General features: G+C 43.8%; 5 non-coding genes across 5 annotated transcripts; all 5 read right to left on the reverse strand.

Moving 5' to 3' along the window:
• Nucleotides 1-14540: 14540 nt before the first annotated feature.
• On the reverse strand, nucleotides 14541-14622 carry trnas-aga (transfer RNA serine (anticodon AGA)). The gene has a single exon. It is a non-coding gene; the product is annotated as a tRNA-Ser (tRNA).
• Nucleotides 14623-16059: 1437 nt separating this feature from the next.
• On the reverse strand, nucleotides 16060-16132 carry trnar-ucg (transfer RNA arginine (anticodon UCG)). The gene has a single exon. It is a non-coding gene; the product is annotated as a tRNA-Arg (tRNA).
• Nucleotides 16133-18261: 2129 nt separating this feature from the next.
• On the reverse strand, nucleotides 18262-18343 carry trnas-aga (transfer RNA serine (anticodon AGA)). Its single transcript has one exon. It is a non-coding gene; the product is annotated as a tRNA-Ser (tRNA).
• A 1437-nt stretch (nucleotides 18344-19780) lies between these two features.
• On the reverse strand, nucleotides 19781-19853 carry trnar-ucg (transfer RNA arginine (anticodon UCG)). The gene has a single exon. It is a non-coding gene; the product is annotated as a tRNA-Arg (tRNA).
• A 2129-nt stretch (nucleotides 19854-21982) lies between these two features.
• Nucleotides 21983-22064, reverse strand: trnas-aga (transfer RNA serine (anticodon AGA)). The gene has a single exon. It is a non-coding gene; the product is annotated as a tRNA-Ser (tRNA).
• Nucleotides 22065-22978: the final 914 nt, after the last annotated feature.

Below are 22978 nucleotides of genomic sequence, written 5' to 3' on the forward strand. Positions count from 1 at the left end.
GTGTCAAAAGTGGGGATGTACGACAATATTTCAACACGCTGGTACAGAAAGGGATTTACTCATTACTCATAAAAAATGTGAATAATGTGTTATCTATGGCACTAATAATGTGGGGAGGGGAATACAAAAGAATCAGGCAGAACACCCCCAATCCCAAAGACCCTTTGAACATTTACAGATGGATTTTATTGAACTAACACCCAGCGAAGGGAAAAGGCATTGTCTGGTAATAGTTGATGTTTTCCCAAGGTGGTGGAAGTGCTCCAACGTCTAAACAGGATGCCAGTGCGGTAGCCAAGGCTTTGCTAATTGAAATAATTCCGAGATGGGTCATCCCTGAAAGGCTAAGCAGGGACAATGGAAAGCCATTTATAAATATTGCCGTACAGCAGATCAGTAATTACTTGGGAATAAAGGTGAGGCAACATTGTGCCTATCACCCAGCGAGCGGTGGGGCAGTTGAAAGAGAGAAAACTACCCTTAAAAATAAATTGGCAAAATGTTGTGAGGAATTAGAAGTGCCATGGACAAAGACATTTCCAATTGTGCTAATGTATATGAAGGAGAGGAAGAGTAAATCTTAGAACGTTTGAGATTTTGTTTGGAAGGTGGCCCAATACAGGAATTGGCCCAAGACCGATTGTAAGACAGATAATAGACCACTGTGAGGACGAGATGTTATGTTACGGTATAAAACTCTCCACACTTCTGTCTCAAATACAGAATCAAAAGAAGGGCAGCACTACCCCAACCAGCAGAAGGGAAGATGCACAATCTAGAAACTGAAGACTGGATAGTGGTGAAAGACTTCAGGAGCAAAAGCCTGAAGGCCAACAGCTGGCTGGGACCGTTCCAAGGGCTCCCTACAACACAGACAGCTGTTAAGATCGCCGAAAGAGCCACGTTGATACACGCCAGCCATTGCAAACGTGTAGCTGACCTTGTGGAGACATCGGACAACACCGGATCCAAGTAAGTGCAAGTAGTGATTAGAAGACTCATAAAAATATGGGGCTGCATGGCAGGACGACTCGTGAAGGCAGGGGTGTCTGAGATACAACCGCAGACGGTAATCTTAACCAAGGATGCTAAGTTGACCTTTACATGCCCGTTTGGTAACCAGGATGACTATAAATAATTCAATAAATATTTACGCAGAGATCCTTGTGTACCCAGTTACTGGCACTTAGTAGTATCCACCACGGCTACAGGTACACCTGACACGGGATATCGGTTTCCTGTTATCAAAGAAGGAGGTGCCATGGCAAGGGTAATAATAACCAAGATTCAGAAGAGCGATGAGGAAGCCTGGTGGTGTGGAATAGATAGACCCTTCTCCGATATCTATAGACAGGTGAATATAGTGGTACAGCCTCGCACCCACCCCACCCGAGATGCAGTGCAGAAGGTCCTCCAAGAAATAGTAGCTCCTGGACTCGAAAAGATGAATGTCCAATAACCCTCACTGCAGATGGGCGGAAAGGCCTTTTCCAAGCTGACAGAAATGGAAGAAAGAAAGAAACTGATGTGCAGCTAAAATGATCCCAAATGAAAAAAGTAAAAGTGGATTCATTGAGAAAACTTATAGCGCCATATTTCACTTTCCGTGGAAGTCTACTGTTAAGGACTCAGTGCTCTCACTGCTGTAGCAATGCGGGATTTCCTCTGACCGTTTATGTTGTTGACAACCTTCCCAAAGCAGGGAATGTTGTATGGAACTGGCAATTAATCGAGTATTGTCACAAACAGGATTCAGACTAGCATAAAACAAAGAAGTGCAAATCCTGGAAATCTGAATCAACAACAGGAATTGACAGAGAAACTCTGCAGGCATGACAGCATCTGTGGAGACAAAGAGATTTAATGTTTCATATCACAGATTCAGGCTACTTATGCTTTTTATTGTTTTATTGCCTGGGTAATTGTCAATTTCACTTCACGAAACAGCATGTCTACCAGAATCTCTCATTAGCTGACAGACGACATCTGTAAAAATGCAAAATTCCTTTATAAGCTGTAATGTTGTTGCTGTTGCTCTGAGTTGGTGAAAGGCTGGCCTTCATTACCTTTTTCTTCGCCTTTATGTCGATGAGCAGCCATGGTGAATGGAGAATTTCTGTTTGCCTCCCTTTGTCTCTCTGTGCCATCTCACTCTCTTCTACATTCCCCCACTCTCTGTCTGTCAATATCCCTCATTTTTCATTTCTACTCTTGGAAAAGTGTTAAAATCGGAGTCTGGTCCGTGGCTTTCTCATCCCTCCCGGCCAGAGTGTGTAGAACTGGGCTCACAGTCTCCAAGTAATGTCTGTGTTACTTAGGTCTGAGATCAGGTGACATTTGTTCACACAAAACGTTATGAGCATTTACAATTCTAAATAGCATTCATAATAGACCAGAAAAAAAGCAGTTTCTCTCCAATAAAAGGATTTCTATGGTGCCTTTGCCGTTTGCCTAAAATCAATGAATGGTGACAGCAGACAATGAGAGCCATTATCTCATTGGATGCGTTATTACTACAACATTGTCCTGCAAGTCTGCAGTGTCTCCTGCATCTCTTCATTATTCCCAACAAACTTGAAAAGACGGACGGAGAATAATAGTAGAAGAGATAGACAAATCCTTGTCGAACAGAGTAAAAAGAACTCTGCGTTGAATTAGCAGGATAGAACATCGATTAATGGGTCCACATCAGGCGGTAGGGCTTGGTAGCACGAAATAACAACGGTCTGAGCTCAAACACAAGAAGCATGCTGATCCGTCACTTTCGCGATGTTGGATAAACAATACGGCTTTTACAAGAAGTTTAAACAATGAACTTTCAATGTACAGAACATTTGACAGCATTTGACACCATTAACGCCTGGTTATTACCATATGCTTTAACTGACGAAACCACAGACACTGTTCTTCAAATCAATAAGAGCATTTAATGAAGTATTTGATCACAGTTAATCGGACCACCTTTCTGTAATAAAGCTGCTCGATGAGAATTTATATCAACATCCGCTCGTGCAGAAAAGAAGTTCACAGCTGGTGACTGTCCACTGAAAATGTACAGGAAGAGGCTATCTCTTCTTGCTTTGATTTCAAACTGATGCTTTCACCTCTTTAACCTGACGGGATAAACAGTATGCGTTCATCCTCTCGGGGCCGATTTACCGCCTGAATATGCACAGAGGGAAACTCATACCAAGAGATCAGGGTAATGGTGGTGAATCTACCAGGAATGGTGTGTGAGTCGATGTTAACAGTGGGCAGTAAGGGCTAAACCATTAGCACTGACATTGATCCTTGTACCAACAGCCCCTCACTCACTTTCTGCCTCATTCATCCCAGTCATCATTGACTTTCAGTTTATCCTACTTTCCCTTCGAAACTTTACACTTGTTCCGGATCAGTTTCGGGTGTCCACTTGGAAACTGCAGCTTTTTCAAACGAAATTCAGGAGAATACACGTCACTCTTTGGGATAGGCTTCACTGCCCAACCATAATTACTCAAAAGATTGAGATGGTAAGTTACTTTACTTCGTCCTCGAAGTGCTCAACACAGTGATACAGCCATGATGTCGATAGGGAGGAAGTTCCAAGAATTAAACCCAGCGACATTGAATGAACAGCGTGATAGTTTCAGCTCAGAAAGGCGAGATCCTTAGAGGGGATTTGCAGTGACAATTTATTCGTGTATGTGCTGCCATGGCTGCCAGAGGATGTGGTGGTGGCTCGTACAATTGCAACAAACATTCAAGAGGCATTTGAAATGGTATATGGGTAGGAAGGGTCTTGAGGGATATGGGCCGTGTGCTGGCAAGAGGGACCAAATTGGGTTGGGATTTCCGGTCAGCACGGAGAGGTTTGAACGAAGGGTCTGTTTCCCTGCAGTACATCTCTATGACTCTAAGATTCCAGCAATCAATCACTGGATTCCTTCTGGCAGAACCGGGTCTGTGCTCTCTGTGGAAGCAGAAAATGGTTTTCTTTCAGATTAGCCACAAGAAGAGAAATAAATCTTCATTTCCTGAATTGGAATTTTATCCAGGCCTAGGCGATTCAAACCCAGACTCTGAAGCAGGGACTCCATTGAAGTTCACAATAACCCTTTCGACCTAACCTGTACAAACTCTTGTGCCTATCGTTCTTTGTCCCCACATTTTGAAGCAACGGTACTTTCCGTGGGTGGTGAAGGAGCTAACTACTGACTCGCAGAAAAACCATGTGGTCAGAGACCCGATCGATCTGTCATGTAGCGGGAAGTGCATTGTTCAGAACAGACGTGTTTGCTGTGTGGGCCTGAAACCGAGCTCGATCACACACAGATACGGTGTAACAGCCGCCAGCAGATGTGGAGACGGTTGGGATGGTTTCATTCGCACTCTGGGAAAAAGACAGGATCCTAAATTCAGGGGAGCTAAGTGTCACAGATAGAAGGCTGAGAATTGGTTTGGGAACGATATGAGTCATGACCGAATGGCGGGCAGACCAGATGGGCTGAAAGCTCTAACTGTACTCTGATGCCTTCTGGTCTCTGGCCATCCAGTATCTAAGGAAATAGAAACAGAGTTAATCGTGCATTTCGAAATCCTCCTCTCATAACTCGGCGAGGTGAGAGATGAAACAGATCTGCGATTAAATTTTGAGACTGGGAGAATGTTTGGAGACGGAGTAATAAAAGAGAAACTGAGTATAAAGTTGAGAGTCAGGAGATATTCAATAAAAAGCTAGACGGAGATGGACATGGAGAAATAAGTGTCACTGGTCTTGAAGACTTAACTCGGTTTTCCATTCCAAGATTCTACCAGTCCTGTTGAGATTTTCCCGCAATTTCTTTTGTTGGTACTGAAACAGAAGGGAGAAGTGTGATCCTGGACCAATCAGCTATGTCTGCTCTGTGGACGTTTGAATTCCCTGTTCGAACAAATCACTTCTGACCCACACAGAAATCTCACTATCCTGCATCACCCCCACCTCTGTTACTGACAATAAGCTGTTCATTCCGTAAACCCATATGGGTACAAACAGCATCATTTACCGAGTGAATTGGGAAAATTTCAGGGAGAGTTCCATTCGGTTTCCATCAGAGCATTCTCGTTCAGTTAATTCAATACAGCACCATTTGACATGCAGCTGTCACTGTCATGTGGCCATTCGCATTCGACGTCTCTGGACATTTTGGTTGGGGCATGTTTGGAATGGTACCTCACGTTTTGGAAGGGACATCGTTTATAGCATATTCGGCCGAACTGATAACTTTGTCTCTTGCACCTGCAGTACATTGGAGACAGTTTTCACTCAGAAACTAAGAGATGATCAAAAACGGAGGAAAAAATGTGTCAACAAAACCTGCCCCAGCGAGCGAATTCGCTCCTGCGACATTAATGGAGAGCGGCAAACCTATTAGCAAACAACAGCGCCCTGCGTGGGTCTCGACCCCACATCATTGAGATCAAAGGTCTCAAACTCTACCGACTGAGCGAACCAGGACAGGATTGGTGTTGGTTAATTTATGATTTCATACTGAGTTTAATTCAGCTGACACGGCAATTTTCAAAAATCTCGTTCATTCCTCCCCATTGAAAATAACATTATTCAAGTCTTTCAATTCTCAGATTTATTCCTTCAGACCATTACAATCCATTTAGGCCTTGCCCCGGGATTTACGATTCTCTGTTAATATGTTCATATTTTGACCCTGATCCTTAGGTCGCCGAACTGATTCCTAGACACTCTGGCAGACTGCAAATCAATCGGGAAAATACCTCAGGAAACCAAATAATTTCTGATTAGAGTGTAGGGAATCCCGTCTGCTGAAGAGACAGAGTCCTCACAATCAACACTTGCTTTGTTCTACCTGCCTACAAAGTTTACCACTTCTAATATTCGAGACAGGAATTCTGATTATAAAATGTTTTAAAAACAGGAACAATCTTCTGAAGCCATTTGCAATTTGAATTAGAATTATTTACCCTTTCACACGGCAACAGCCATTCCTGAGGAAGGAGTTTCCATGAGCTGTGTCCCATGGCTGGGCAGGAAGCCGCTGATTGAAACTGCAGTGGCCCCTTTCTGGTGGCAGCAGGGGCTTGTAGAGAGTGGGGTCACATTCTGCTGCACGTGACCATCTTACTCACTGTGGACTCAGGGTCAATCATGGGTGGATTCTCGTGGTTGTATTGTCAGTATATGGTCGGTCTCAATACTTGATGTGAAATATTTGAGGCTCTGTGCTCTTTTTGGGCTAGGACAACCAACATTTCAGCCAAATGCTCTGACCATTTGAGACACTGCAACCTGCTGCAAAATTGTGCGTGTACACATCCAAACGCACAGTTCTCGAGAGGATGTGGACAGCAGTAGTTCTCATTATTTTAAGATTCAGTTGCTCATGTTCCCGTGTTTATCGCAGAGAGGGTGAGAGACCCGAGGAGTAACAAACACACCCATAAAGCAATATCAGGACCTGTGTAGTTCTGTCATAAAAAGCTGCCTGCAGTAGTTCTATTGCAAAGTTGGGTTTCAAACCCACGACGCAATAGAGACTGGACCCTAACCTAGCACATTAAACCTCTCTGGAAGAGCACAGCAGTTCACGCAGCATCCGAGGAGCAGTAAAATCGACGTTTCAGGCAAAAGCCCTTCATCAGGAATATAGGGTATCGCCCGAAACGTCGATTTTACTCCTCCTCTGATGCTGCCTGAACTGCTGCGCTCTTCAGCACCACTGATCCTGAATCTGGTCTCCAGCATCTGTATTCATTGGTTTTGCCTACATTAAACCACTCGGCGACGCTCCCTGACGATAACTAAGTGCCAAACCTGTCAAGACTAATGTTTCAGCATCGCTTCACTTCAGGCAATTTCCCCTGGCACTTTCTATGAATACCTTCGCATAATTTAAAAAAAATATTTACAACAATTTGAAAGGTTTGTATGGTGTGGACATTAGTGAGAAGCTGAATATTCTTCGATAGTTTTCCCCGGAGCTTCAGGCCTGAGGGATGTCCTTGGAAAAGTTTACAAAATAATGAGGTAGACGAGCAGAGAACATAGTCAATCTACAATTTTTCAGAGGTCACGTGAGTTTAAAGCGAGATAGCATAGGTTTTATGTGAGAGCAGTACAATTTGAAAGGGAGACATTTTTGTGCGTGTGGAATAAATTGCCACATTTAGTGGCATCTAAATGGGTATACAGACAGGAAGTGTTCGGAGAGATAAGGGACAAATATTGGCAAATATGTTCAGATTAGTTACGGTCATCTGTTCAGCAGGTGCAAGTTGGAGAAGAAGGCAATTCTGTGACACTCCAGTACCTGACAACAGTTTCAATAGACCACTTGCAAAAACGCATGCTGTTTGTTACTAAGTCAGCGTGTTTGAATTTTATTTTTTCTTGAGGCGTAATGTTTTGAAATGACACAGAGAGGAATGTTTTCCAGACATTTACAGACAATGACCATTCTCCTTGATACATTCCCAAGTTCTCCATCAAATAATCTCGTTGACTAAAAAAAACCTCAGAAATCGTGTTATCCCCTCAACTCTCCAGAGAATCCAAAAACTGACAGCTCTTAACGTGGACAAGGTGCAAAACTCAAAAGGCAGAGTCATTATCAGACACACAAACTCATTACTTCTGTCTGTGAGGCAGTGCGAGACGTGTATGTCAAGAACTGTTCACACAAATAGCACCGAAACAATTCCAAACGGAGCTTGCCGACATTCTGGAGATTTAGTGCATTGCCAAGGAACAGAAAGTGCTCAAGTAACATAAAACATAACAGAAAAATGTACCATACAAAGTGAATATTACCAATTATATTCTCGATTAAATTAGGTCAACAATGAGCTGGTGCCTCCATCTGATCGAGCGAGCCAATCTCCAGCCTCCCTCACCAGAACAGTAATGAAGGAAATGAGAGAAATATAACAACGTTTTACGTTGCGATTGCCCAACTTTTAGCCACAACAACAAAAAACGAGGGAGCAGATTTAGTGCAGGATCTGGCTTCACAACAACGGTGAAATAACGACGTCCACTCACTTTCAGGGAAAGCTGTGAACAACTCACATTGTCCAGAATATGAATACACAGCGCGGGCTGTTTAGTTCCCATATTCTACTGCTGCCCCGATATTCATACGAAAATGTACCTTTCAAAGAGAGCGTTTGTAGCTGTGGAATGACAGTGGCAGCCGTTTCCCCTCGCTCTTACTGCCGCCCTTGGTAGTGTAGGGGCCGATATTCTCATCTTACACGCGGTAGTTGAGTGTGCAATTCTCTGTTGTGGAAAAGCGGAGTGTTTTGGAGCAGAAAGATGTGAAGTTCGGATGCTTCTGGAGTTCTTGTTGAAAAGTTCGGTGACGCGAGGAAGATGGTTTGCAGACTTTTCCTCGCCTGTCTGGGTGACATTCTCAGCGCTACAGAGGTTCATGTGAAGCGCTGCTCTCATGTTTTGGTACGAATTCATTTGGTTTCATTCCTGCTGCTTCCGTTTGTTGTGATTGCAGATTGGGTCCAACGGATGGAATCCGTGGATGAGTGCCCTGCTTCCAGGAATTGTCTGGCTGTCTTCTGCTTGCCCTGTCCGATTATTGTTGTACTATTCTAGTCGAATGTGTGGCCCTTGCCGTTTGTACGTATTGCTACTAGGGACTGCTGGACTGACGCCCACACAAATTCTTTGCCAAGAACCAATATCCACACACTTTCATTCGCAAATGCATGGCACACAAAGTTCGCAACGAGGATATGCTTTGAGGTAATTTTTAAATCATGCTTCCCTGTATTAAAAACAAATTCTGGAAAACGATGTCCAGACTCCTCCGAACACTCGGACTTATGACAGCACAGAAACCGAGAGCCTCACTCAGACAACAACTCACGAGAAAACAAGGCCCAATCCGCATCATGTGCAGGTCAAACGTGGTTGACGACATTCCCCGCAGGGACTGCACGAAACACGACATAGGAGAAAGAGGCTGACAACTAGAGAGCTGCATTCATAATTTCTCCTGGACTGTAAACACCTCGGACAGCTGTTCCTTGCAGTTATGCACAGAATATTGAATGTCTCTGATTCCAAGGCTTGGAACTCGGATGATATGACCGTCTGAAGCACTGGTTACTTCCTTGTGTGAGGTAACTCCTGATGGAACACATGTAACACTCTATTGCTCATTGAGAAATATATCCAAAATAGGAGCTCAGAGCAGCATTTCTGTTGTCTTTCTGGTGCTGTCCCTGACATGCCCTGTGGCACTACACTTATTCTGTGATTCCTGAGGGTTTGGCACATGCTTCCACGATCGCATTATGGGCAGTAATCTGCATTTTCGCTTCAATAACGGGTGTGTGAAGCGGAGGTCCACCATTCTCTCTTCAATTTTTCTCTTCTTTTGCGCAACTGCAATACAGTAAAGGATCAATTAATATTGTAAGATGATATACAGAGACCTGTGAAATATCGAAGTTTTAATGACATTTATGCAATGGTTAGAGATTACCTCGATTCAGTAAATAAGGACGTAAAGTCTGTTTGGCTGGAGTTGAGGAACAGTGAGGAATGAACTCACAAGCATGTGTAGTTTACAAGCCCACTCGCAGTAACCACAAAGCGAAATAAATCGTACAAGGAAAAAATATTGTGTGTGAGTGACGAAAATGGCAATAGTCATGCGTGATCTTAACTTCCCATCTAAAACTCTCGGTTCCATTGTAAAAACGTTTGGAGAACAATAATCAAAAAAATCCCACATGTCCCATAAAACATCACGAGGGATATCTTGGTAATTGATTACTCTACTGGTGACTTAATTTCCCTATTTTCTTGAAAACCATCTCTTTAATTGTGAGCATCAGAAAAGGCTTTCTTTTGGCAGCAAGAAATAAATATGTGATTAACCTTTGTTCGTTTCATGTATAAGAACACTGAGACTCCTCTGCACTGCACATCTTTTGCGTTTCTATCGATTTTAATAGTAGCGTGTCTTTTGATTCTTCCCAACAAAGTATATGAACTCGCATTCCCGACATGAAACTGCATCTGCCAAGAATGCTCTAATTGTTGGACGGAATCCTGAGGAACAGAATGTACATGTATTTGGAAAGACAAGGATTGATTCGGGACAGTTAACATGGCTTTGTGCGTGGGAAGTCATGTCTCACAAACTTGAATGAATTTTTTGAAGTAACAAAGAAGATTGATGAGGACGAAGCAGTAAATGTGATCTATATGGACTTCAGTAAGGCGTTCAACAATGTTCCCCATGGGAGACTGATTGGCAAGGTTAGACCTCATGTAACAGCAGTGGACCTAACACCGACCCTTGTGGTACGTCGCCAGTACCTGGACACCAAGAAGAACATGTTCCATCAACTATAACAATGTTTTCTATTGGCAAGCCAATTAATGATCAAAGCTGCCATCTCTCCCACAATTCCATTCCATCGCATTTTATATAATAGCCTATTGTGGGGAACCTTATCGAACAACTTGCTGAAACCCATATCCACCACATCAACCGGTTTACTGTCATCTCCCTGTTTGGTCACTTTGTCAAAAAAGTCAATAAGATTCGTTAGGCAAGGCCTACCCATCACAAAACCGTGCTGACTGTCCCTGATCAGATTTTTCTTTTCTAGATGGTCATAAATCCTATCTATAATAACCTTTTCCAACACGTTACTAACAACTGCAGTGAGACTCACTGGTCTGTAATTAGCAGGGTTGTCTCTACGACACTTTTTGAACACGGGAACAACGTATGCTATGCTCCATTGCACAGGCACTATTCCTGTAGATAACGATGATTTGACGATCGATGCCAAATGCTCATCAATCTCTTCCCTTGCTTCCCAGAGGATACGAGGACAGATCCCATCCCCAGGGGACTTGTCTGTTATCACATTCTGCAGTATTTCTATCACCTAATCCTTGTGAACATCAATCTCTAGTACTCTGGACGCAAGTATCTCAGTATCTTCCTCTCCTTTCATACCTTTGCTGTCATTTGTAAGGTGCGAGGCACCAATGTAAAAGAAGAAAAGCACAAAGGTAGGAAAAGATATTTGCAGGCAAACTGAGTCAAAATTATTTATTGAAAGGAAAGGAAAATCACACTTGGCAATTTGCCATATCTCTTTGCGAACATGACCAGCAGAAGTAAGCAAGGGAGCTATTGATTTGAGTATTCTCGGACCTGAAGCAAACAAAGGTTAGTGACACATTCATTTCTTTTTCTGGCGAACGAAATGATCTTTCCTGATGGTTACAATGAAAGAGATGGTTCCCAATAAAAGACAGAGATTAATTCGCATGTAGATATATTTCAATGTGACACGATTCATTTTCAGTCCCTAATTACCCCAGAGATGGAGGAGGTGAGTTACTTTTCTTCACTCTTCAACTCCTCAGCACGGAGGTACAAACATGAAACCGCTAGAGATGGAATTCTTGAATTGGGAACCAGAGACACTGAAGAAACTAGGCAAAAGTGAGGACTGCAGATGCTGGAAACCTGACTTTAGATCAGAGTGATGCTGGAAAAGCACAGCAGGTCAGGCTGCATCCGAGGAGCAGGAGAGTCGACGTTTCTGTTGCCAGTCATGCTCCGCTGCACAAACAATTTTCGTTTTTGGCTCAGATTTCCAGCACCTGCAGCTATTTGTTTTATGTTAACCTTCATAATGTTTTGGACAAAACAAATGACCTGCGAGCATCGGAAAATCGGCAGAAGTACTGGTACACCGATATGTTTGCTGAACAATACAACCATTCCATGAGCGGGAATACGATCCGGGCCACGGTGCTGAGAGTACCGAATCCTCACAAGTAAATAACAAGACAAGGCGATAGATACTATCGTATTTGGTGTAAATAAAACACCCTGTCTGAACATTTTCGTTGCAGATTTTTTTTCAAATTGTCTTCGAAGATTTACAAAGTGGGAAAAGGCCATTCCGCCCGTGTGCATTGCGGCTAATCAGAGAGCCATGTATTCCAGTCGCAGTTTCGAACTTTGGCCCAAAGCCTCGTGTGTTCTAATGTTTCCAGGTCAAATGTCAATGAGGTTATCCTATGTTCTTACATTGCACAATAATGGGACAGAAGTATAACGAATTGTAACTCTTTTGAGGAACTCATGCTCATTTTCACCACAGAGGGAGACACACCAGAAGATACCGCCAAACTGACGGAGGTGTCCGTTGTGGAGAGCTGGAATTTGAAATGGACAATAGGACAAATGCAAGCTTTACATGCGGAAGCACAGAGGAGATGTCCCGAGAGAACTTTACAAGAGGAGCGTCAACGTATACCACGGTTAAAGCGAAATATCCCCCCTCGAGCCAGGTAGGACACGAACGTACAATCTTCTGATCCGAAGTTAGACGCGTTATCCATTACGCCACTGGCCCAAGAGACAAACCTGCACTTGGCAGAATGTCGATATGTAATGCCATGGACTTTCACGGAATCAGAATTAAAAAGGTGAACAAGCACCGAAGATAATCACCAACATTGCTTCACTTCGAAGTTTCCAATTTGTGAAGCAGTGCCTTTCACTGGCAAAGGAGAGACATTTGTCCTCAGCTGCCTGCTTCAGGGTCGCCTCCTTCTCTGCTGGAAGTTTCCATCGTTTTATTCACAGTCACGACGCGATTTCATGATCCACTCCAGTGAAAAAGTGTCATGGTGTCGTCCAAACAAGACCCTGCAGAAACTCGGCGAGAAACCTCTGGTCATTTCGAGCTCAGGATGTGGAATTAGACGAGATGCGTGACACCTTTTATTGGCGCCGCCACTTCACTGAAATTAGCGGCCCCAAACGAGCCATTGTAAGCATCAGCTTGATTTGTACCTTCCTGCATTGCATTTACTCAACAAAATCAGATCGCTCCCATCCGGCCCAGCTGACTTATCTATTTTCACACTCTGCAGTATTTCTAATATCTCTTTCTTGTGAACCTCAATCTCTTCTCGTCTAGACGCAAGTAGCTCTGTATCTTCCTCGCCAACATTTTCATTTTCTATAGCGAACACTGTCGAAAAATATTTATTTAGTGCTTCCCCTATCTCCTCTGACTCCACACACAACTTCCCATTATTATCCTTGATTGTCACAAATTTAACTCTCGTCATTCTTTTATTCCTGACATACCTATGGAAAGCCTTAGGGTTAACCCTGATCCTATCTGCCAACAACTTCTCATGACTCCTCCTGGCTCTTCTCAGCTCTCTTTTTAGGTCTCTCCTGATATCGTCGGAACCCTCGAGCGCTCTAACTGAGTTTTCACATTTTGTCCTAACATAAGACTTCTTGTTCTTCTTGACCAGGGATTCCACTTCCTTAGTAAACCACGGCTCACGCGTTCTATATCTTCCTCCCTGCCTGACAGGTACATACTTATCTAGGACACACAGGAGCTTTTCCTTGAATAAGCTCCACATTTTAATGTGCTCACCCCCTGCAGTTTCCTACCCCATTCTACGCTTCCTAAATCTTACCTCATTGCATCGTAATTTCCCTTCCACCAGCTGAAACTCTTGCTCCGTGGAGTACACCTATCCCTTTCAATCACGAAAGTAAACCTGAGAGAATTGGGATCGCTGTCTCCAAAGTGCTCACCTACTTCCGAATCTAAAACCTGGCCAGGCTCGTTACCCAGTACTAAATCGAAAGTGGCTTCGTCCCTTGAAGGCATGTGTACGTACTGTGTCAGGAAGCCCTCCTGCACACACTGGGCAAAAAATGACTCATCTATAGTACTCGTACTGTAGTGATCCCAGTAAATATTTGGATATTGTCTTGAGTGTTCCAGAGTTTTTCATTGTCCCAGAGTCCAGATGAAGTTTGCATTCCTCACGTACGTGAGCGAGAATGATTTCAATGTCTCAGATCAGTTCCTGTCCCGAGAACATCAGAGTCAATGTCCCGTCCTCTACTCGGTCCGACAGTTCACACTTCTTCATTCTCCTCTGATTCCATTTCCCAAAGAGTTTCTCAAGATTTACAAAGCTGGAGCCTAAATTATATGGTTTGCTTCCTAAACATTTTTTCAACTGCCAACTGACAATATTTTCACAGTATCTCTCCACAATCCTCTGGCTTGCACCATGTCCAGGGATGAGAAGTCCCGTTTGGTGGAGAGATTCCCGAGGCTGATGAGTTTCACTTTGGAACAAAGATGGTTAAGTGGCGATTTCCTGCGGTTGTTTCTAATGATGGGAGAGGGAGCGGTGGGGAATGAGCACTTTGACGAGCAGGAGGAAGTGTTGCCACTGACCCGAGTCAGAGAACAGTGGACAGGGATGAAAGGAATCTAATGAAAAGCAGCACTTCTGCTCAGGATGTTCAATAACAGCTGCAAAACCCGATGTGTCGAGCAGTGTATCTGGAAAGAGAAACAGAGATAATGTTTTAAATATGGAACATTTCTGATGTAGAACTCGAGTTTCCCAAGTCTAATCAAATTACCGGCCTGGTTCACAAAATAGTTTTTCTGAACTTTGAGCGAAAATTGTACCAGCAGGAAAGCATTCATAACGTAGTCAGCAGGATTCGAACCTACGTGGGGAAACCCCAATGGATTTCTAATCCATCGCCTTAACCACTCGGCCATGACTACAGACGGCTCAGGTGCGTTGAGCATTGACCTAATCAGCCGTGATCTCATTGAAAGCTACCGTTGACTTGATGAGCGAAATGCTCCCATCTCCTTTCATACCTTTGCTGTCATTTGTAAGCTGCGAGACACCAATGTAAAAGAAGAAAAGCACAAAGGTAGGAAAAGATATTTGCAGGCAAACTGAGTCAAAATTATTTATTGAAAGGAAAATCACACTTGGCAATTTGCCATATCTCTTTGCGAACATGACCAGCAGAAGTAAGCAAGGGAGCTATTGATCTGAGTATTCTCGGACCTGAAGCAAACAAAGGTTAGTGACATATTCATTTCTTTTTCTGGCGAACGAAATGATCTTTCCTGATGGTTACAATGAAAGAGATGGTTCCCAATAAAAGACAGAGATTAATTCGCATGTAGATATATTTCAATGTGACACGATTCATTTTCAGTCCCTAATTACCCCAGAGATGGAGGAGGTGAGTTACTTTTCTTCACTCTTCAACTCCTCAGCACGGAGGTACAAACATGAAACCGCTAGAGATGGACTTCTTGAATTGGGAACCAGAGACACTGAAGAAACTAGGCAAAAGTGAGGACTGCAGATGCTGGAAACCTGACTTTAGATCAGAGTGATGCTGGAAAAGCACAGCAGGTCAGGCTGCATCCGAGGAGCAGGAGAGTCGACGTTTCTGTTGCCAGTCATGCTCCGCTGCACAAACAATTTTCGTTTTTGGCTCAGATTTCCAGCACCTGCAGCTATTTGTTTTATGTTAACCTTCATAATGTTTTGGACAAAACCAATGACCTGCCAACATCGGAAAATCGGCAGAAGTACTGGTACACCGATAAGTTTGCTGAACAATACAACCATTCCATGAGCGGGAATACGATCCGGGCCACGGTGCTGAGAGTACCGAATCCTCACAAGTAAATAACAAGACAAGGCGATAGATACTATCGTATTTGGTGTAAATAAAACACCCTGTCTGAACATTTTCGTTGCAGATTTTTTTCAAATTGTCTTCGAAAATTTACAAAGTGGGAAAAGGCCATTCCGCCCGTGTGCATTGCGGCTAATCAGAGAGCCATGTATTCCAGTCGCAGTTTCGAACTTTGGCCCAAAGCCTCGTGTGTTCTAATGTTTCCAGGTCAAATGTCAATGAGGTTATCCTATGTTCTTACATTGCACAATAATGGGACAGAAGTATAACGAATTGTAACTCTTTTGAGGAACTCATGCTCATTTTCACCCACAGAGGGAGACACACCAGAAGATACCGCCAAACTGACGGAGGTGTCCGTTGTGGAGAGCTGGAATTTGAAATGGACAATAGGACAAATGCAAGCTTTACATGCGGAAGCACAGAGGAGATGTCCCGAGAGAACTTTACAGGGGAGCGTCAACGTATACCACGGTTAAAGCGAAACATCCCCCCTCGAGCCAGGTAGGACTCGAACTTACAATCTTCTGATCCGAAGTCAGACGCGTTATCCATTACGCCACTGGCCCAAGAGACAAACCTGCACTTGGCAGAATGTCGATATGTAATGCCATGGACTTTCACGGAATCAGAATTAAAAAGGTGAACAAGCACCGAAGATAATCACCAACATTGCTTCACTTCGAAGTTTCCAATTTGTGAAGCAGTGCCTTTCACTGGCAAAGGAGAGACATTTGTCCTCAGCTGCCTGCTTCAGGGTCGCCTCCTTCTCTGCTGGAAGTTTCCATCGTTTTATTCACAGTCACGACGCGATTTCATGATCCACTCCAGTGAAAAAGTGTCATGGTGTCGTCCAAACAAGACCCTGCAGAAACTCGGCGAGAAACCTCTGGTCATTTCGAGCTCAGGATGTGGAATTAGACGAGATGCGTGACACCTTTTATTGGCGCTGCCACTTCACTGAAATTAGCGGCTCAAAACGAGCCGTTGTAAGCATCAGCTTGATTTGTACCTTCCTGCAGTGCATTTACTCAACAAAATCAGATCGCTCCCATCCGGCCCAGCTGACTTATCTATTTTCACACTCTGCAGTATAACTAATATCTCTTTCTTGTGAACCTCAATCTCTTCTCGTCTAGACGCAAGTAGCTCTGTATCTTCCTCGCCAACATTTTCATTTTCTATAGCGAACACTGTCGAAAAATATTTATTTAGTGCTTCCCCTATCTCCTCTGACTCCACACACAACTTCCCACTATTATCCTTGATTGTCACAAATTTAACTCTCGTCATTCTTTTATTCCTGACATACCTATGGAAAGCCTTAGGGTTAACCCTGATCCTATCTGCCAACAACTTCTCATGACTCCTCCTGGCTCTTCTCAGCTCTCTTTTTAGGTCTCTCCTGATATCGTCGGAACCGTCGAGCGCTCTAACTGAGTTTTCACATTTTGTCCTAACATAAGACTTCTTGTTCTTCTTGACCAGGGATTCCACTTCCTTAGTAAACCACGGCTCACGCGTTCTATACCTTCCTCCCTGCCTGACAGGTACATACTTATCTAGGACACACAGGAGCTTTTCCTTGAATAAGCTCCACATTTTAATGTGCTCACCCCCTGCAGTTTCCTACCCCATTCTACGCTTCCTAAATCTTACCTCATTGCATCGTAATTTCCCTTCCACCAGCTGAAACTCTTGCTCCGTGGAGTACACCTATCCCTTTCAATCACGAAAGTAAACCTGAGAGAATTGGGATCGCTGTCTCCAAAGTGCTCACCTACTTCCGAATCTAAAACCTGGCCAGGCTCGTTACCCAGTACTAAATCGAAAGTGGCTTCGTCCCTTGAAGGCATGTGTACGTACTGTGTCAGGAAGCCCTCCTGCACACACTGGGCAAAAAATGACTCATCTATAGTACTCGTACTGTAGTGATCCCAGTAAATATTTGGATATTGTCTTGAGTGTTCCAGAGTTTTTCATTGTCCCAGAGTCCAGATAAAGTTTGCATTCCTCACGTACGTGAGCGAGAATGATTTCAATGTCTCAGATCAGTTCCTGTCCCGAGAACATCAGAGTCAATGTCCCGTCCTCTACTCGGTCCGACAGTTCACACTTCTTCATTCTCCTCTGATTCCATTTCCCAAAGAGTTTCTCAAGATTTACAAAGCTGGAGCCTAAATTATATGGTTTGCTTCCTAAACATTTTTTCAACTGCCAACTGACAATATTTTCACAGTATCTCTCCACAATCCTCTGGCTTGCACCATGTCCAGGGATGAGAAGTCCCGTTTGGTGGAGAGATTCCCGAGGCTGATGAGTTTCACTTTGGAACAAAGATGGTTAAGTGGCGATTTCCTGCGGTTGTTTCTAATGATGGGAGAGGGAGCGGTGGGGAATGAGCACTTTGACGAGCAGGAGGAAGTGTTGCCACTGACCCGAGTCAGAGAACAGTGGACAGGGATGAAAGGAATCTAATGAAAAGCAGCACTTCTGCTCAGGATGTTCAATAACAGCTGCAAAACCCGATGTGTCGAGCAGTGTATCTGGAAAGAGAAACAGAGATAATGTTTTAAATATGGAACATTTCTGATGTAGAACTCGAGTTTCCCAAGTCTAATCAAATTACCGGCCTGGTTCACAAAATAGTTTTTCTGAACTTTGAGCGAAAATTGTACCAGCAGGAAAGCATTCATAACGTAGTCAGCAGGATTCGAACCTACGTGGGGAAACCCCAATGGATTTCTAATCCATCGCCTTAACCACTCGGCCATGACTACAGACGGCTCAGGTGCGTTGAGCATTGACCTAATCAGCCATGATCTCATTGAAAGCTACCGTTGACTTGATGAGCGAAATGCTCCCATCTCCTTTCATACCTTTGCTGTCATTTGTAAGCTGCGAGACACCAATGTAAAAGAAGAAAAGCACAAAGGTAGGAAAAGATATTTGCAGGCAAACTGAGTCAAAATTATTTATTGAAAGGAAAATCACACTTGGCAATTTGCCATATCTCTTTGCGAACATGACCAGCAGAAGTAAGCAAGGGAGCTATTGATCTGAGTATTCTCGGACCTGAAGCAAACAAAGGTTAGTGACATATTCATTTCTTTTTCTGGCGAACGAAATGATCTTTCCTGATGGTTACAATGAAAGAGATGGTTCCCAATAAAAGACAGAGATTAATTCGCATGTAGATATATTTCAATGTGACACGATTCATTTTCAGTCCCTAATTACCCCAGAGATGGAGGAGGTGAGTTACTTTTCTTCACTCTTCAACTCCTCAGCACGGAGGTACAAACATGAAACCGCTAGAGATGGACTTCTTGAATTGGGAACCAGAGACACTGAAGAAACTAGGCAAAAGTGAGGACTGCAGATGCTGGAAACCTGACTTTAGATCAGAGTGATGCTGGAAAAGCACAGCAGGTCAGGCTGCATCCGAGGAGCAGGAGAGTCGACGTTTCTGTTGCCAGTCATGCTCCGCTGCACAAACAATTTTCGTTTTTGGCTCAGATTTCCAGCACCTGCAGCTATTTGTTTTATGTTAACCTTCATAATGTTTTGGACAAAACCAATGACCTGCCAACATCGGAAAATCGGCAGAAGTACTGGTACACCGATAAGTTTGCTGAACAATACAACCATTCCATGAGCGGGAATACGATCCGGGCCACGGTGCTGAGAGTACCGAATCCTCACAAGTAAATAACAAGACAAGGCGATAGATACTATCGTATTTGGTGTAAATAAAACACCCTGTCTGAACATTTTCGTTGCAGATTTTTTTCAAATTGTCTTCGAAAATTTACAAAGTGGGAAAAGGCCATTCCGCCCGTGTGCATTGCGGCTAATCAGAGAGCCATGTATTCCAGTCGCAGTTTCGAACTTTGGCCCAAAGCCTCGTGTGTTCTAATGTTTCCAGGTCAAATGTCAATGAGGTTATCCTATGTTCTTACATTGCACAATAATGGGACAGAAGTATAACGAATTGTAACTCTTTTGAGGAACTCATGCTCATTTTCACCCACAGAGGGAGACACACCAGAAGATACCGCCAAACTGACGGAGGTGTCCGTTGTGGAGAGCTGGAATTTGAAATGGACAATAGGACAAATGCAAGCTTTACATGCGGAAGCACAGAGGAGATGTCCCGAGAGAACTTTACAGGGGAGCGTCAACGTATACCACGGTTAAAGCGAAACATCCCCCCTCGAGCCAGGTAGGACTCGAACTTACAATCTTCTGATCCGAAGTCAGACGCGTTATCCATTACGCCACTGGCCCAAGAGACAAACCTGCACTTGGCAGAATGTCGATATGTAATGCCATGGACTTTCACGGAATCAGAATTAAAAAGGTGAACAAGCACCGAAGATAATCACCAACATTGCTTCACTTCGAAGTTTCCAATTTGTGAAGCAGTGCCTTTCACTGGCAAAGGAGAGACATTTGTCCTCAGCTGCCTGCTTCAGGGTCGCCTCCTTCTCTGCTGGAAGTTTCCATCGTTTTATTCACAGTCACGACGCGATTTCATGATCCACTCCAGTGAAAAAGTGTCATGGTGTCGTCCAAACAAGACCCTGCAGAAACTCGGCGAGAAACCTCTGGTCATTTCGAGCTCAGGATGTGGAATTAGACGAGATGCGTGACACCTTTTATTGGCGCTGCCACTTCACTGAAATTAGCGGCTCAAAACGAGCCGTTGTAAGCATCAGCTTGATTTGTACCTTCCTGCAGTGCATTTACTCAACAAAATCAGATCGCTCCCATCCGGCCCAGCTGACTTATCTATTTTCACACTCTGCAGTATAACTAATATCTCTTTCTTGTGAACCTCAATCTCTTCTCGTCTAGACGCAAGTAGCTCTGTATCTTCCTCGCCAACATTTTCATTTTCTATAGCGAACACTGTCGAAAAATATTTATTTAGTGCTTCCCCTATCTCCTCTGACTCCACACACAACTTCCCACTATTATCCTTGATTGTCACAAATTTAACTCTCGTCATTCTTTTATTCCTGACATACCTATGGAAAGCCTTAGGGTTAACCCTGATCCTATCTGCCAACAACTTCTCATGACTCCTCCTGGCTCTTCTCAGCTCTCTTTTTAGGTCTCTCCTGATATCGTCGGAACCGTCGAGCGCTCTAACTGAGTTTTCACATTTTGTCCTAACATAAGACTTCTTGTTCTTCTTGACCAGGGATTCCACTTCCTTAGTAAACCACGGCTCACGCGTTCTATATCTTCCTCCCTGCCTGACAGGTACATACTTATCTAGGACACACAGGAGCTTTTCCTTGAATAAGCTCCACATTTTAATGTGCTCACCCCCTGCAGTTTCCTACCCCATTCTACGCTTCCTAAATCTTACCTCATTGCATCGTAATTTCCCTTCCACCAGCTGAAACTCTTGCTCCGTGGAGTACACCTATCCCTTTCAATCACGAAAGTAAACCTGAGAGAATTGGGATCGCTGTCTCCAAAGTGCTCACCTACTTCCGAATCTAAAACCTGGCCAGGCTCGTTACCCAGTACTAAATCGAAAGTGGCTTCGTCCCTTGAAGGCATGTGTACGTACTGTGTCAGGAAGCCCTCCTGCACACACTGGGCAAAAAATGACTCATCTATAGTACTCGTACTGTCGTGATCCCAGTAAATATTTGGATATTGTCTTGAGTGTTCCAGAGTTTTTCATTGTCCCAGAGTCCAGATGAAGTTTGCATTCCTCACGTACGTGAGCGAGAATGATTTCAATGTCTCAGATCAGTTCCTGTCCCGAGAACATCAGAGTCAATGTCCCGTCCTCTACTCGATCCGACAGTTCACACTTCTTCATTCTCCTCTGATTCCATTTCCCAAAGAGTTTCTCAAGATTTACAAAGCTGGAGCCTAAATTATATGGTTTGCTTCCTAAACATTTTTTCAACTGCCAACTGACAATATTTTCACAGTATCTCTCCACAATCCTCTGGCTTGCACCATGTCCAGGGATGAGAAGTCCCGTTTGGTGGAGAGATTCCCGAGGCTGATGAGTTTCACTTTGGAACAAAGATGGTTAAGTGGCGATTTCCTGCGGTTGTTTCTAATGATGGGAGAGGGAGCGGTGGGGAATGAGCACTTTGACGAGCAGGAGGAAGTGTTGCCACTGACCCGAGTCAGAGAACAGTGGACAGGGATGAAAGGAATCTAATGAAAAGCAGCACTTCTGCTCAGGATGTTCAATAACAGCTGCAAAACCCGATGTGTCGAGCAGTGTATCTGGAAAGAGAAACAGAGATAATGTTTTAAATATGGAACATTTCTGATGTAGAACTCGAGTTTCCCAAGTCTAATCAAATTACCGGCCTGGTTCACAAAATAGTTTTTCTGAACTTTGAGCGAAAATTGTACCAGCAGGAAAGCATTCATAACGTAGTCAGCAGGATTCGAACCTACGTGGGGAAACCCCAATGGATTTCTAATCCATCGACTTAACCACTCGGCCATGACTACAGACGGCTCAGGTGCGTTGAGCATTGACCTAATCAGCCGTGATCTCATTGAAAGCTACCGTTGACTTGATGAGCGAAATGCTCCCATCTCCTTTCATACCTTTGCTGTCATTTGTAAGCTGCGAGACACCAATGTAAAAGAAGAAAAGCACAAAGGTAGGAAAAGATATTTGCAGGCAAACTGAGTCAAAATTATTTATTGAAAGGAAAATCACACTTGGCAATTTGCCATATCTCTTTGCGAACATGACCAGCAGAAGTAAGCAAGGGAGCTATTGATCTGAGTATTCTCGGACCTGAAGCAAACAAAGGTTAGTGACATATTCATTTCTTTTTCTGGCGAACGAAATGATCTTTCCTGATGGTTACAATGAAAGAGATGGTTCCCAATAAAAGACAGAGATTAATTCGCATGTAGATATATTTCAATGTGACACGATTCATTTTCAGTCCCTAATTACCCCAGAGATGGAGGAGGTGAGTTACTTTTCTTCACTCTTCAACTCCTCAGCACGGAGGTACAAACATGAAACCGCTAGAGATGGACTTCTTGAATTGGGAACCAGAGACACTGAAGAAACTAGGCAAAAGTGAGGACTGCAGATGCTGGAAACCTGACTTTAGATCAGAGTGATGCTGGAAAAGCACAGCAGGTCAGGCTGCATCCGAGGAGCAGGAGAGTCGACGTTTCTGTTGCCAGTCATGCTCCGCTGCACAAACAATTTTCGTTTTTGGCTCAGATTTCCAGCACCTGCAGCTATTTGTTTTATGTTAACCTTCATAATGTTTTGGACAAAACCAATGACCTGCCAACATCGGAAAATCGGCAGAAGTACTGGTACACCGATAAGTTTGCTGAACAATACAACCATTCCATGAGCGGGAATACGATCCGGGCCACGGTGCTGAGAGTAC

Source organism: Chiloscyllium plagiosum, unplaced genomic scaffold (assembly GCF_037043375.1).
Source record: "Chiloscyllium plagiosum isolate Xiang-an unplaced genomic scaffold, Cpla_swu_hap1 HiC_scaffold_45, whole genome shotgun sequence".
Classification (NCBI taxonomy): Eukaryota; Metazoa; Chordata; class Chondrichthyes; order Orectolobiformes; family Hemiscylliidae; genus Chiloscyllium; species Chiloscyllium plagiosum.